The sequence below is a fragment of the Oncorhynchus keta genome, chromosome 25 (genome assembly GCF_023373465.1).
Source record: "Oncorhynchus keta strain PuntledgeMale-10-30-2019 chromosome 25, Oket_V2, whole genome shotgun sequence".
Taxonomy (NCBI): domain Eukaryota; kingdom Metazoa; phylum Chordata; class Actinopteri; order Salmoniformes; family Salmonidae; genus Oncorhynchus; species Oncorhynchus keta.
In genome coordinates, this window is record NC_068445.1 from 11,459,720 (window position 1) to 11,474,546 (window position 14,827).

At 43.6% G+C, this 14,827-nt stretch overlaps 1 pseudogene; it reads right to left on the reverse strand.

The window, feature by feature from the left end:
- Nucleotides 1–696: 696 nt before the first annotated feature.
- On the reverse strand, nucleotides 697–14,282 carry LOC118357838 (histone-lysine N-methyltransferase EHMT1-like; annotated as a pseudogene).
- Nucleotides 14,283–14,827: the final 545 nt, after the last annotated feature.

Genomic DNA, 14,827 nt, shown 5'->3' on the forward strand with positions numbered 1-14,827 from the left:
CTCCCTTTCAAGTATTGCTGCGTTTTGGGTTATCATGACCGGGTGGGGTAGCCTAGGCTACAGCAGAATATGACTGATGTTTATTCTTTGGTAAACGCTAAAGACTGAGCTGAAATCTGCCTTGTATAATGTTATTTTTCAATATGCAAAAATGAACAGTTGCTTATTGTCTTGCGTGGTGCTCCACCGCTGCATGGGTGGGGTGAGGGTTGCATCAAATTCAATACTAGCCTATAGCCTACCTGTATCTCTATCATCGTCGCTGTTGTCAAAACTGTTCAATAGCTAGAATAACATGTACTACATATCATTCATGGTTAAAATAGAGAATTGGGCATGTTAAATAACATAACACAAAACGAGACACTGTCCTAGGCTACTGTAGGCCATCATTAATTGGCATTTGCTACCCCTAGCTTTCTTGTAAACTGGAATACACATCAACAAATATGAGAAATAAATCATGTTTGAAAATGTACTTAATTACTTTACTGTGCACTTAATAAAAAGGAGACATGGAGAAGGTGAGCATTTGTTACAGTCCAGGGCTACCCTTAGCGTTTGATTCCTGTCCGCAAATCTACTAAAAATACATTTTATATCAGTCTACGTTTAAAAAATGAGTCATAGCGGTGGTCAGGGCAGAGTGAGAGACCCCCACGGTGGCTGAGGGAGGACAGAGGTGGCATGGGGTAGTTATGATTGTGTTTTGGCAAAATGGGAATTGGACTGTTGGGCTGGGGATGGGCTTCTCTCTAAGCTCTGAGCTCCCTGGGCTATGGCGGCTGACGAGTGTCTACACGTTGGGGAACAGCACTGGCAGCTGTAATACTTGCTCTTGACCTTCCAGAAGTTATCGCCATAATCAAACCTGAGTGGGGGAACACAGGGTAGCCATCAAAGCACGTGTTCATGTACTGGTGCCTTTTTCTTTAGCTTTTTTAATTGATTATATAGCACAACATTAATACCACATAGAAAAGACACTTTCTATTCAATGATTGTCTTATATGTTTTGTGCCTCTCACCCAATCTGATCACCTGACTGAATGGGCTTGCTGGAGAAGAAAGCAATGCGCGGAAACCGCAGGTCCTGTTGCACGGTGAAAACTCGGAACTGCTAGCAGGTTAGGTTCACACAGGTGGTTTATAAACCGGCCAATGTTGCCAAAGAGTCGTGCATCAATACAGTGCACATCACCCACCTGCACAACAGTAGATGAAGCAATAAATACAATGATTATACATTTTATATGACAAGACGCCTTTCATGGTACTCAAAGACATCGTACATTAAAAGTAGGCCTGCATAAAGCAAGTGGAGTACGTAAGATTGTAAAAATCTATTGCATCAAAGTAAAATGCCATGCCTCCAATCACTCACTCAATGAATCCAATTAGAAAAGGCTGATATGTTGAGCCCTCCTGTGAGGAGGTAGCATAGACAGTCATGAAATTGCCCATTTTTCAATATGCTTTAGTATACCAAATAGCCATCAAGCAAACTAAGAGCTGATGCAGCAGATGCCGTGCTGTAAGAGGAACAGGTATCAAAAGAACGTTGTCTCTGACATTGGCATTGTGTGCTCTTCAGCATCGCCCGTTGGTATACAAAAGTATAAAAAATGATGCCACATTAACAATATTACATTCGGAATACAACATTGACCAATAACAATGTGAGATTCTCCCAGGTGTCATTTAAAATCACCTCATTGTCCAGGGTGAAAAGGAACGAGTCATTTTCCCTGCCATCTGCCTCTGCATCAGTAATGATTTCACCCACATACAGTGGGGCAAAAAAGTATTTAGTCAGCCACCAATTGTGCAAGTTCTCCCACTTAATTTTCATCATAGGTACACTTCAACTATGACAGACAAAATTACAAGAAAAAAAATCCAGAAAATCACATTGTAGGATTTTTAATGAATTTATTTGCAAATGATGGTGGAAAATAAGTATTTGGTCAATAACAAAAGTTTATCTCAATACTTTGTTATATACCCTTTGTTGGCAATGACAGAGGTCAAACGTTTTCTGTAAGTCTTCACAAGGTTTTCACACACTGTTGCTGGTATTTTTGCCCATTCCTCCATGCAGTTCTCCTCTAGAGCAGTGATGTTTTGGGGCTGTTGCTTGGCAACTCTCCCTCCAAAGATTTTCTATGGGGTTGAGATCTGGAAACTGCTAGGCCACTCCAGGACCTTGAAATGCTTCTTACGAAGACACTCCTTCGTTGCCCGGTTGGCGGTGTGGCGGTGTGTTTGGGATCATTGTCATGCTGAAAGACCCAGCCACGTTTGATCTTCAATGCCCTTGCTGATGGAAGGAGGTTTTCACTCTCACGATACATGGCCCCATTCATTCTTTCCTTTACACGGATCAGTCGTCCTGGTCCCTTTGCAGAAAAACAGCCCCAAAGCATGATGTTTCCACCCCATGCTTCACAGTAGGTATGGTGTTCTTTGGATGCAACTCGGCATTCATTTGTCCTCCAAACACGACGAGTTGAGTTTTTACCAAAAAGTTATATTTTGGTTTCATCTGACCATATGACATTCTCCCAATCTTCTTCTGGATCATCCAAATGCTCTCCAGGAAACTTCAGACGGGCCTGGACATGTACTGGCTTAAGCAGGGGGACACATCTGGCACTGCAGGATTTGAGTCCCTGGCGGCGTAGTGTGTTACTGATGGTAGGCTTTGTTACTTTGGTCCCAGCTCTTTGCAGGTCATTCACTAGGTCCCCCCGTGTGGTTCTGGGATTTTTGCTCACTGTTCTTGTAATCATTTTGACCCCACGGGGTGAGATCTTGCGTGGAGCCCCAGATCGAGGGAGATTATCAGTGGTCTTGTATGTCTTCCATTTCCTAATAATTGCTCCCACAGTTGATTTCTTCAAACCAAGCTGCTTACCTATTGCAGATTCAGTCTTCCCAGCCTGGTGCAGGTCTACAATTTTGTTTCTGGTGTTCTTTGACAGCTCTTTGGTCTTGGCCATAGTGGAGTTTGGAGTGTGACTGTTTGAGGTTGTGGACAGGTGTCTTTTATACTGATAACAAGTTCAAACAGGTGCCATTAATACTGGTAACGAGTGGAGGACAGATGAGCCTCTTAAAGAAGAAGTTACAGGTCTGTGAGAGCCAGAAATCTTGCTTGTTTGTAGGTGACCAAATACTTATTTTCCACCATAATTTGCTAATTTAATTCATTAAAAATCCTACAATGTGATTTTCTGGATTTTTTTTTCTCATTTTGTCTGTCATAACTGAAGTGTACCTATGATGAAAATTGCAGGCCTCTCTCATCTTTTTAAGTGGGAGGACTTGCACAATTGGTGGCTGACTAAATACTTTTTTGCCCCACTGTACCTGCACAATAAAGAGAGCCTGCTGTGTATACTCTGTGTAATCACAACATTAAAATGAAGTGAAGAACTGAAAATGACAAATCCTGTTTTAACATCTGTTCATGACATCACAATTGGCCTCATGTCATTTGTATACCAAGACATAATCATAGTTATGGTTGGGCAGTTTTCCAAACACCCAATAAAATACCTTCCATAACATTCAAGGTCTCACTCGGAAATAAAAGTTCCTTGAGGAATATCCTGCAGTGCCCTCACACCCCAGCCCATCCTCTGGGTTTTATAGAGCTGCAGCCGAGCCCTAAAAACAGACAAGAGAAGACATAAATCCAGTCCAACTAACTCAAAAGACATACAGTGCAGCCATAGTTGATCAAGTGCACAGAGAAACTGATATTTTAATTTTGGGCTGAAACTGTATAACAAAAAGATAGACATTTCATTTGCTAATTTTCTTACTTTTTAACTCTGCGTTGTGGGGAAAGGACTCGTAAGTAAGCATTTGATGGCAAAGTATACACCTATTGTATTCGCCGCATGTGACAAATAAAATGTGATTGATTGATTGATCAGATGATGGTGGGGTAGGGATGCCCAGTTACCGGAATCCATTCTGAACCACGCGGTTCCTACAGCTCCTCCAACAGACAGATGCTTCTCCTAGCATCTGTCAGCTTCTTATTGGTGTTCAGGGCCGCCCACACCTTGGAGTTGTAGATACAGCAGTCCAGAGGAGTCTCCCCCTCTCTGTTCCTCAGGTTCACGTCTGCTCCTCGGGACAGAAGCAGTCTGGAGGAGTAGATATCATCCCCAGCATGGCTATGGTCAGCAGCATGACTGCCACCCACTGGCCAGGCTAGCGCAGCCACTGTCTCTGGATGTGTGCATCTATGTGTGGACAGGTTCCTGCCATAAATGTATCTAGGCTATACACCTACAACTGGTCTCATTGCAGGTAAGTGCGCTTATGATAAAAATTCCAGGTGGGATAGGCTATTGATAACAAATCATATTTTTCAAGAACAACCTGGTGTCATGCTGCAGCTCTGGGAGAACGGAGACTGTCTTACTACTCATGTCACACATTCCAGTTGGTTCTCCCTGGCAGCGATATGTAGAGGGGAGTCCCCATGGATGTTGACTGCATGGAGGTCACATCTGGCATCAAGCAGGATCTGAGCGATGTCATCGGAGACAGACAGGGCTGCCCAGTTGAGGCCAATGTTCTCCTCCTGAACAGGGATCACAGGTCAACGTGGAAAAACATACCCAGGAGCAATACCTTCCCCACACACCACAGAAACAACCTTGCATCTAAAGGCTACTGTATCTTGAAGATACATTGTTACATTTTTGGGCCATTTATGTCAAGTGTATCAGTAGACAGTACGTCATATACACTATACAAATGTTTTGAGGAAGAAATCATACTCGGGGCGGCAGCGTAGCCTAGTGGTTAGAGCATTGGACTAGTAACCAGAAGGTTGCGAGTTCAAACCCCCGAGCTGACAAGGTACAAATCTGTTGTTCTGCCCCTGAACAGGCAGTTAACCCACTGTTCCCAGGCTGTCATTGAAAATAAGAATGTGTTCTTAACTGACTTGCCCGGTTAAATAAAGGTAAAATTAAATAAAGACCAATTGATATGTTCTCCTTTACAAAAAATATAGCAGTTATGACTTAAGTTGTTAATTCCTCTAAGAGGTACGTTGACTTCTTGTTGTATGCGCCCAAGGTGACATTCTGAAGCATCCCTTTAACTTGGATGTACTGGATGTACCATGTACTGTAGGTGAAACGTGCAGAACATTATGCACCCCATGGGATCCATCCCACTGTAACCTTGCCTGTGTCTAGCCTCCCCTCCTCAGACTGTGAGAGCAGAATGTAGGTAAGGGGATGGGATGTACAGTAGGGTGAACAGCATGCATCCTATAGAGTGCTGACCTTGTCTCGGATGTTAAACATCAGCCCCTTTGGAGAGCAGCAGTAAGACCAGCTCTCTGTGCTTGTACTCTATAGCCCAGGTGGTATGGGTGCACCCACCATCATCCTGACAGCAAGCACAACCAATCAAGTTCATTAAAGTAGACTAAAATTGAAACTAAAATGGATCATGAAAAAAACAACTAAACTGAAATAAAATAATTAACAATACCCTTTTGAAAAACTGAAACTATACTGAAACTATTATTTGACTCCAAAATGAACTAACAGTTCAGTTTGAGTTTTTTTGGGAGGGGGTGCAAAATCGAATGGTGTTTTCAAGATTTTTTTCCTAATGGGGTTATGAGGCTTGTAAATCTAGCGGGTCAAATTGAGATTAATAATATAATAATATAATAATATAACTTTATAATTTAAAGGTAGATTCAGTGAGATGATGTTGCCACAAGCAGCACCACAGATATTGGGTGCATTTGAGTGGTAAGGATAAATAGGGCCCTATAAATTCTGCGTTGCTGTAACGATTTTCTGTATGTGAAGGAGAGTCAGACCAAAATGCAGCGTGGCTATTGCAATCCATGTTTAATGAAACAAAGTAAACACGAATCAAATACAATAAACGTAACACGAAAACCGAACCAGCCTAATACTGGTGCAAAGTAACACAGAGACAGAACAAGGACAATCACCCACAAAACCCAACACCAAACAGGCTACCTAAATATGGTAGACAGGTAACACCTGCCTCTGATTGAGAACCATATCAGGCCAAACATAGAACTAGACAAACTAGACATGTAACATAGAATGCCCACTCAGCTCACACCCTGACCAACCAAAACATAGAAACATACAAAGCAAACTATGGTCAGGGTGTGACAGTTGCAGAGAATGTGGACGGAACCACGGAATCCAGACTTTAAAACGAAATCCAACAATATTTAAAAAATGTATTGATCTTAGTAGGAAATCAACTACATCTATTGAAAGCTGGGAAGGTTTTCCCAAAACACATCTCAATTAAATGTTAACTCCGAATAGCCTATGCTTACCTGGCAGAATGATATCATGATTATTTGCATTAATCCAGTGGCCATTTGTTTTGCAAACAATTTCTTAATTTTTGACGTCCGGGAAAAATGTATCTCCTGATGTAGTTTAATCATGGCTGTCAAATTAGAACATCCAATTATTTAGAATGTCGAAATTCACATATTCACATTCCCGTATTACATACTCACAAACTGAAATCATAATATAATATTGAGTGTACATTGTACAATCAATTATTGACAGAGGGACTCAAATATCACATTGATTTGTATACATCTACTGAACACATAAATCATTCATTGGTTCCTGTTTTAGTCATGTCTTTGGTCAAGTTCAGAATGCAACACACTGTGAAAGGTTGCGATCGACTTGACAAAAGTCAAATCAAATCACATTTATTTATAAAGCCCTTCTTACATCAGCTGATATCTCAAAGTACTGTACAAAAACCCAGCCTAAAACCCCAAACAGCAAGCAATTCAGGTGTAGAAGCACGGTAGCTAGGAAAAACTCCCTAGAAAGGCCAGAACCTAGGTAGAAACATAGAGAGGAACCAGGCTATGAGGGGTGGCCAGTCCTCTTCTGGCTGCGCCGGGTGGAGATTATAACAGAACATGGCCAAGATGTTCAAATATTCATAGATGACCAGCAGGGTCAAATAATAATAATCACAGTGGTTGTCGAGGGTGCAACAGGTCAGCACCTCAGGAGTAAATGTCAGTTGGCTTTTCATAGCCGATCATTCAGAGTATCTCTACCGCTCCTGCTGTCTCTAGGGAGTTGAAAACAGCAGGTCTGGGATAGGTAGCACGTCCGGTGAACAGGTCAGGGTTCCATAGCCGCAGGCAGAACAGTTGAAACTGGAGCAGCAGCACGACCAGATGGACTGTGCGATCCGCTCGAACACGTCCATTGAGATGAACACAACAGTTAAGTGCGTTGTTAAATGCTTTTTTGCCCTTCCACTTCACTTAAGACACAGTAGATCTCCACTAAACACAGAATCAAGATGTTATCAGTCTCTCTTTTACCAATGATAACTTCAGAACAAAGTTGACTACAAATACAAGGTTGCCAATGTCTTTGAAATTGTTACCAACAAGCGAAGGACAAAAACCAAGATGACTGCAATAAAAGATAAATAGTATAGGCCTACATATTTCAGTCATATTGAAATCAATTTCATGTTCAATCAATCGATTTATTTTTGCTCATTGTAGGCTAGGCCTAATGTTTGCCTCAATATATTTATTTAATGTGCAACAACATGTGCACAATGGATGTGCCTAATCTGTGATTTAGTGGATTATTATTATTCGGGAAGCATTAGAACAATCTGTCTCAATATTTGCTGCAATAGGTGGTGATATCTCTCTAGGCGGTGATCCTTCGTCAGTATTGTGAAGAAATGATTATGTTATGAGAAGATTTTAAGGGAGAAAGATGATCCGAGAACAGCACTGCCTTTCTTTCGATCCTATCAGTATCAACACACGCTTCAACAACGCACTTGGCAAACGTTCTCCCTGCATGGTGTTTTGGGAAGCACATGTTCTTTTGGGAAGCGCATCTTCTGCCATTTTAGGAACAATGCATCTTTAAAACACTCGTAAGCCTAACTTCCATCGCTATCGGGAAAGCAGCCCCTGGTTGTTGCGAAAATTGACCCATTGCTTCTGTTTACTTGGTGCATCTGCGTAATCTCACCGAGTCTACCTTTAAACCGAACCTATGACCTGACCCATCACCTTATGCATTGCTGCCCCTCAGTGGAAAGAAGTGACATACCCAAAAAATACAAAAAATACACGTAATTGGCTTCTAGCCTCCCACGCATAGGCTACTTCCTGTCCCTAAGACTGGAACTAAAACGGAATAATATAAAACTAAATAGAAATGTTTTTACAAAACTGAAACCTTTATTTGAGGGGTAAAAAAAAAATCTGGATTGTTACTGATCTGTTACCGATCATACCGATCTGAAACGACACAGATTTTGTATTGAGACTCACGATTACACACAAAGGAAGATAGTTCCTACGCGATAGAGTGCTCACTTTGTTTTCCAACTGATCTTGTGTCCTTTCTGACATACTGTGAACACTGTTCATTGCTGCTCGCAGCTGCAGTGCCTTCAGAAAGTCTTCACACCCCTTGACTTTTTCCACATTTTGTTGTGTTACAGGCTGAAATGTCGTAAGTCAATAGGTATTCAACACCTTTGTTAAGGCAAGCCTAAATAAGTTCAGGAGTAAATAAGCCACATACTAAGTTGCATGGACTTACTCTGGTTTGTAATAATAGTGTTTCATACATGAATGACTACCTCATCTCTGTACCCCACATATACAAGGTCCCTTCGTCAAGCAGTGAATTTCAAACACAGATTCAACCACAAAGACCAGGGAGGTTTTTCAATGCCTCTCAAAGAAGGGCACGTATTGGTAGATGGGTAAAAAAAAATCAAAGTAAGCAGACATGGAATATCCCTTCGAGTGGTGAAGTTACTAACAACACTTTGGACGGTGTATCAATACACCCAGTACACTACAAAGAAACAGGCATCCTTCCTAATCCAGTTGCCGGAGAGGAAGGAAACCACTCAAGGATTTCACCATGAGACCACTTAAAACAGTTACAGAGTTAAATGGCTGTGATAGGAGAAAACTGAGAATGGATCAACAACACTAGTTACTCTGTGAAAAAGGGTTTGAAACCCCTGCTTTGGATTATCTTATTGCACACAATGTGAGAGGGCATTATTTACTAACAGTTTGAAGGCATAAAATTGCAAGGCAAAACATGGTAAATCACCTGGAATCATGACAACAGTGAGGAGCAATTTCAGTCTCTAGCGTTCCCATTAAGGTCAGGAGTTTTACAATCCATTTAATATCACCCATAATATATTGAACATCCTAATGGGCAGACTGTTAAACTGTCTTCCAACAGCACTGACCTCCAACTCACCCTGCCAAAGCCTAGCTGATAGTACGGGTGAATTATGGATAGACGATTTCAATGAAGCTGTTAACATTTCAACTGGACCTGTTAGTCGAAGAAGGAGCAGAGCGTGGATGGGTCAACCTGACAGTTGACCTGTTCGGATGTCTTGGACAGGAGATGATCCACTATGGTGTAATGTCCCAGTATAGCTGCCAAATGCAGACAGGTGGAGCCCTTGATATCCTGAGAGGAGATGAAGATCAAAATGTTATTCACTGGTTTTGTTCATGGCTGTTTAAAAAAACACCAACTTATATTTTTTATTTAGCCCTTTTTGTGATAACCAATTGGTAGTTACAATCTTGTCCCATCGCAGCAACTCCCCTATGGACTCGGGAGAGGCGAAGGTCGAGAGCAATGTGTCCTCCGAAACACGACCGTGTCAAGCCGCACTGCTTTTTGACATATACACTGCTCACTTATCCCGGAAGCCAGCCGAACCAATGCGTCGTAGGAAACATACGCTGGCAACCAGATTCAGCTTGCAGGCGCCTGGCCAGCCACAAGGAGTCGCTAGAACGCGACCGGACAAGGAATTCACAGCCAGCCAAACCCTCCCCTAACCCGGACGATGCTGGGCCAATTGTGCGCCACCTCATGGGTGTCCCGGTCATGGCCGGCTGTGACACAGCCTGGGATCGAACCCGGGTCTGTAGTGACGCCTCAAGCACTGCGATGCAGTGCCTTAGACCGCTGTTCCACTCGGGAGGCCCGAAACACAGACCTTGAGCTGCTACAGCATGTGGTTAATAGTTTAAGACATGAACGTGTCATGGACATAACACAGCTTGATCACTTTACATCTACAGTACACCAGAGGTCCAGCTCATTTAGCGAAAGTCTTGTCTTATGAACGGTAACACAGCTGGTGGGATTGACAGAAGATCATGGCCTATCTATGGAGGGGATCAATGAACTCTGCTCCACACACTGACCTTATAGCTGACCGCTGCCCCGGCCCTCAGCAGGTACTTGACCGTGTCCAGATGGTTGTTGTCACAGGCGTACATCAGGGGGGTTCTCTGCTCCTCATCAATAATGTCCAGGTTCGCTCCAGCCTGAGCGGGATGGGGAATCAGAAACCTTTTACACCTGTATGCTTGCACTGTATAATAGAGTGAAACTCACAGCCCTCTGCACTGAAAACACAACGTACTCACGAAGCATTGTCAATATTGACCCCAAAAAGCAAATACATTTTCTTGGCGTGAGGGACAGGAATGCAGCAGAGCTGCTAACTTAGTCATCTGCCACACTTGTATGCCAAGTGATTCTAATGTGAAGAGAGAGCCAATACCTGCTACATGTCAGAGTACATCTCCTCACCTGGACGAGCATGTGACAGACCTCCTGGTGTCCTTCAGCTGCTGCAGCATGTAGAGGGGTCCTCTTGTTCTGACGGTCCATCAGGGTGTTGGGGTCTTTTCCATCCACTGGAACAAAGAGGTAAATTGCCTTTTGAGTCATGTTGACAACTTTCCCCCCGGGGACAATAGACTATACCGTGAAAATAAAATAAAATCAACGAGTTGTTTACTTTTTCATTCAAGTTCAAATATTAGAAGAGGGTTGCTCCATGTAGGAACAAACTAGGCATACACATGAAACCTGGAGAGATGTGGCATGTTCTTACCCAGCAGATGGATGACTTTCTGGAGCTCCCAGTGATGGGCAGTGATGTACAGTTGCTTCGTGTGATATTTCACTTTCTTTGGCCTCATACTAAATACCAAAAAGAGAAATCTAGTTACAGTACATCACTTGGTATGCAGCAGAAACATCTGTAAGAGTGCCTATTACAGTCATTATTGACATGAAACAGTAATGACTACGGACCCACTATGTGTTCATTATATTGTATTATCTCATCCAAACTGCTAAAATTCTAAGTAATGACTTTAAAAATAGCTACATTTTAAACCTACTTTTCCTCATCCAGGGCCATCAGGATGCTCTCCAGTGACGTTTTAGCTGGTTTCTCTCCATCACCTAAAGGCCATCTCTTCAGGCTAGTACAAAACAGCATACAGCAATCATTACCATTACATATTAAATACCCAAGAAAATGATCAATGCTAGCACTAATGCAGAGAGAAAGAGACACAGATTAGGATAGAGGGAATCAAATTGAGAATAGAAGAGTAAAGTCTAAATAACCTGTTGTTGGGGGAGGTGTCCAGAGTCCTCTCAAGCTCAGTGGTCTTCTTAGCCCTGTGAATGAGGGGCCTGGTGGACACAGCAGGAACAGGGGCCACAGGGGAAACAGCTGGCACAAGAGTAAGTACGGGCTCGCGTTTGGGGGCAGTAACAGGTTTGGGAACAGTGACTTCCTGGGCCCCGGTGGCATCCTCCCCACAGTGGGGACAGAAGCTCTGGGCCTTGATGACTGAGTCACAGCCACTGTGGAAATGCTGAGAGATGCTGCCATACGGTCTGTACTCCATGAAGGTCCCCTGCATAACACATACATGATGAGTCAGATATTAATATTAAAGGCAAAGCAGAGTGCTTTAAGAATTAACAACCACAATAAAGTCATGGGACAGGTGTGCCAGCCTATCAGGTCTATCTTGGTTTATCCCTGTTGTAATTCCTCCACTCACCGCCCTGCAGAAGAGGCCACAGGCAGGGAGGGCATCACTGGTGCTTGGCCTGTGGTCCTCACACAGAACTAGCAGACGCACTGTGTTGGACAGACGCATCATCTCAGGCTTCACAACATTCCTCTGACATCGACTCACCTGTAGGGAGGAGATGAACGGAGAGATAAATAGAAAGGATCAGAGAGATAAGGGTTGTTTAGACACTAGCTCAACACACAAAGGCTGGGTAAAGGTTAACTTCGCCCCCAGGCTATTTCAAACTTTGGGGAGGATATCTGGTGCGCACGACTAGGGAAATGTTGCTTCAGAGCAGGTCAGACTCACCAGACCATACACCCTCTCTGTGGCCATGCAGGTGTGCTCAGCCTGGAATAGGCTCTCCCTACTGCATGGGGTCTCCATGCGACAGCAGCACAGAGGTCTGGTGAGCTCTTCAGACAGGTCCGTCTCTGTCACCTCACCATCAACTGGAAAGCCTGCAAAATAACACAAATCAACATCCAGGTCAACAAAACAGATGTCATGTACAGCATATTAATGTATTGTACAAGTATAATTTCACAACGAAATGTTTAACTCGTCTCTAGGTAAAGTGTTACCTGAGAGAGGAGGAGACATCAGCTCATCTTGGGCTTTGAGATTTAGCGATTCCAAAGTCAATTCAATGTATTCCTGCTTGCTGCTGTTGTCCTCTATCTCCATTTTGTTTCCTTTGGTTAAATCTTTTTCATTTTCTACACACTGCTTGGCTAACAGTGCATGGCTTTTTTGCATTTCACAAATCTTTCAAATCTGTGCGTCAGATCTTCTCTCTTCTTTCTGACACTTTCTTGCTTTTCCGTCTTTCTGCAGGGAGAATCATTCAGACACTGTTCATCCGCGGTGCATTTCTACACAAATATTTACAATAGAGTAGATGGGATGGGGTCTCTTACCTTCAACACCTTGGTTTTCTTCTTTGGAACAAAGTTGTACATTCCCATCTTCCTCTTCCCTTTCCTAGACCCTGCAGACACATGCGGACTGAGAAGTGGCAGATGGCGGTTCAAGCTGGCACAGTAATGTCATCACTAAATAAAGTGGACATGAGAGACAGTGTAGAAGAACAGTCTTCCCAGAAAGGAAGATGACTCACCCGGATGTGGCTTGGTAGAGACAATACTCTTTCTTTTAAGGCTCGGAGGTAGCTTCATGTGGGAGGGGGCCATTGAGTTTTCCATCCACATGCCTGCCACGCTCAACTCTGCTCCGTCCCTGTTAAAACGCTTTAGAACAGACTCTAATGACATCGGACACCAGTCATAATTTAAAAGGACAACATTTCATGTTCTGGGTTAAGATGAACATTACCTTCAGTGCTGCTGGATTGGCGGCAGGTTTGCCCATAGTCTTCCATACACACCGTGTCCTGGCTGGAGAGTCCACAGATGGAGAGCTATGAGTTTGTAAATCTGAGATCCCTGCTGCAACAGTGTCTCTACCATTGTCTGCAGGGGTTTGAGGGGTTTTGGTCAGTTAATGGGCTGAACCACCTGTCCTTTGAGGGTCTTCTCTTGCTTGCTTTTTTTTTTTTTGCATGCTTTTTTCATGCACAGTAAAACCATTGGAGCCAGTGAACAGAGCCATGAACGGATGTCATCTTGGCTTTAGCTTTTTTGTTGACCTGCATTTTAGCACTCAGAGCCATCTTCCCCCTGGCCCCTGTGGGTGTGGGGGGTTAGGGTTTATTTCCTCTGCCTCTGATTCCTGACTGACTCCCCTACTCTCCATGGCTGTCCTGGAGGAATCCTCTGGCCTCTCCACACCAATGTCAACGGTTTCACCTGGAAGATTACCGCTGTTAGTCCCATCAAATAAGATGCCACATTAATCACGTTCACACACTGTTAAGTGGGCAAGTGGTAGTTGTAAATGAGGCCAATGTGAGAGTGATTATAGCATAGATAGAACTCACCAGTCCCTCTGGATCTGGGGGCGGCGCGGCGTTCCTTTGTCGACGTAGATCTCTCAGCATCTACCTCACTACCTTAGGGTCGCACCTGGCAAGCTGAGAAATATCACCAAAATCAGGACAATCCCATTTGACATTTCAGCACAGTTCAGTATCTCAATCGCAGTACCTGTGCCCACTAGTTCGTTTTTCACCAAACTTTAACAAACACAAGTACTTCTCTAATCCATGTTTATTACTTCTACAAATGATGCTGTACTACCAGAACCCATCTTTCAAATCCGTAATCTACATCTTTACAAAAGGGTTGTGTAAAACGTTGAGAAAAACAAAACAGAAACAAAGCTTAACCTTACGACCACACGCACATAGGAAAGCACTGAAAACAGGGGGGGGGCACACTGCTTCCCCTTCCTTTCCACACTCGCACAGTTCAGCTCTATTGGTTCCATCTGCACAGTCCAGATGGAACATGCTCAGTCAACATATGTGGCCCCTTTCAGGAGCAGCAGTGCATGAGCCAGCCAGAGTGTGGCACAGCAATACTGCTCCACAAAAGACCTGTCACTCTACAGCCACATTAGACACAGGGGAAAAAGCTATGTGAGAATGCCGTTCATAGACTACAGCTCAGCGTTCAACACCATAGTCCACTCCAAGCTCATCACCAAGCTGTGGACCCCTGGGACTGAACATCTCCCTCTGCAAATGGATCCTGGAATTTCTGACGGGCCTGCCCTTGGTGGTGAGGGTAGGCAACAACACCTCCACCACGCTGACCCTCAACACGGGGGGCCCTCCAGGGTGTGTGCTTTGTTGCCTCCTGTACTCCCTGTTCACTCCAACTGAGTTGCCACACATGACTCCAACACCATCATAAAGTTTGCTGACGAAAC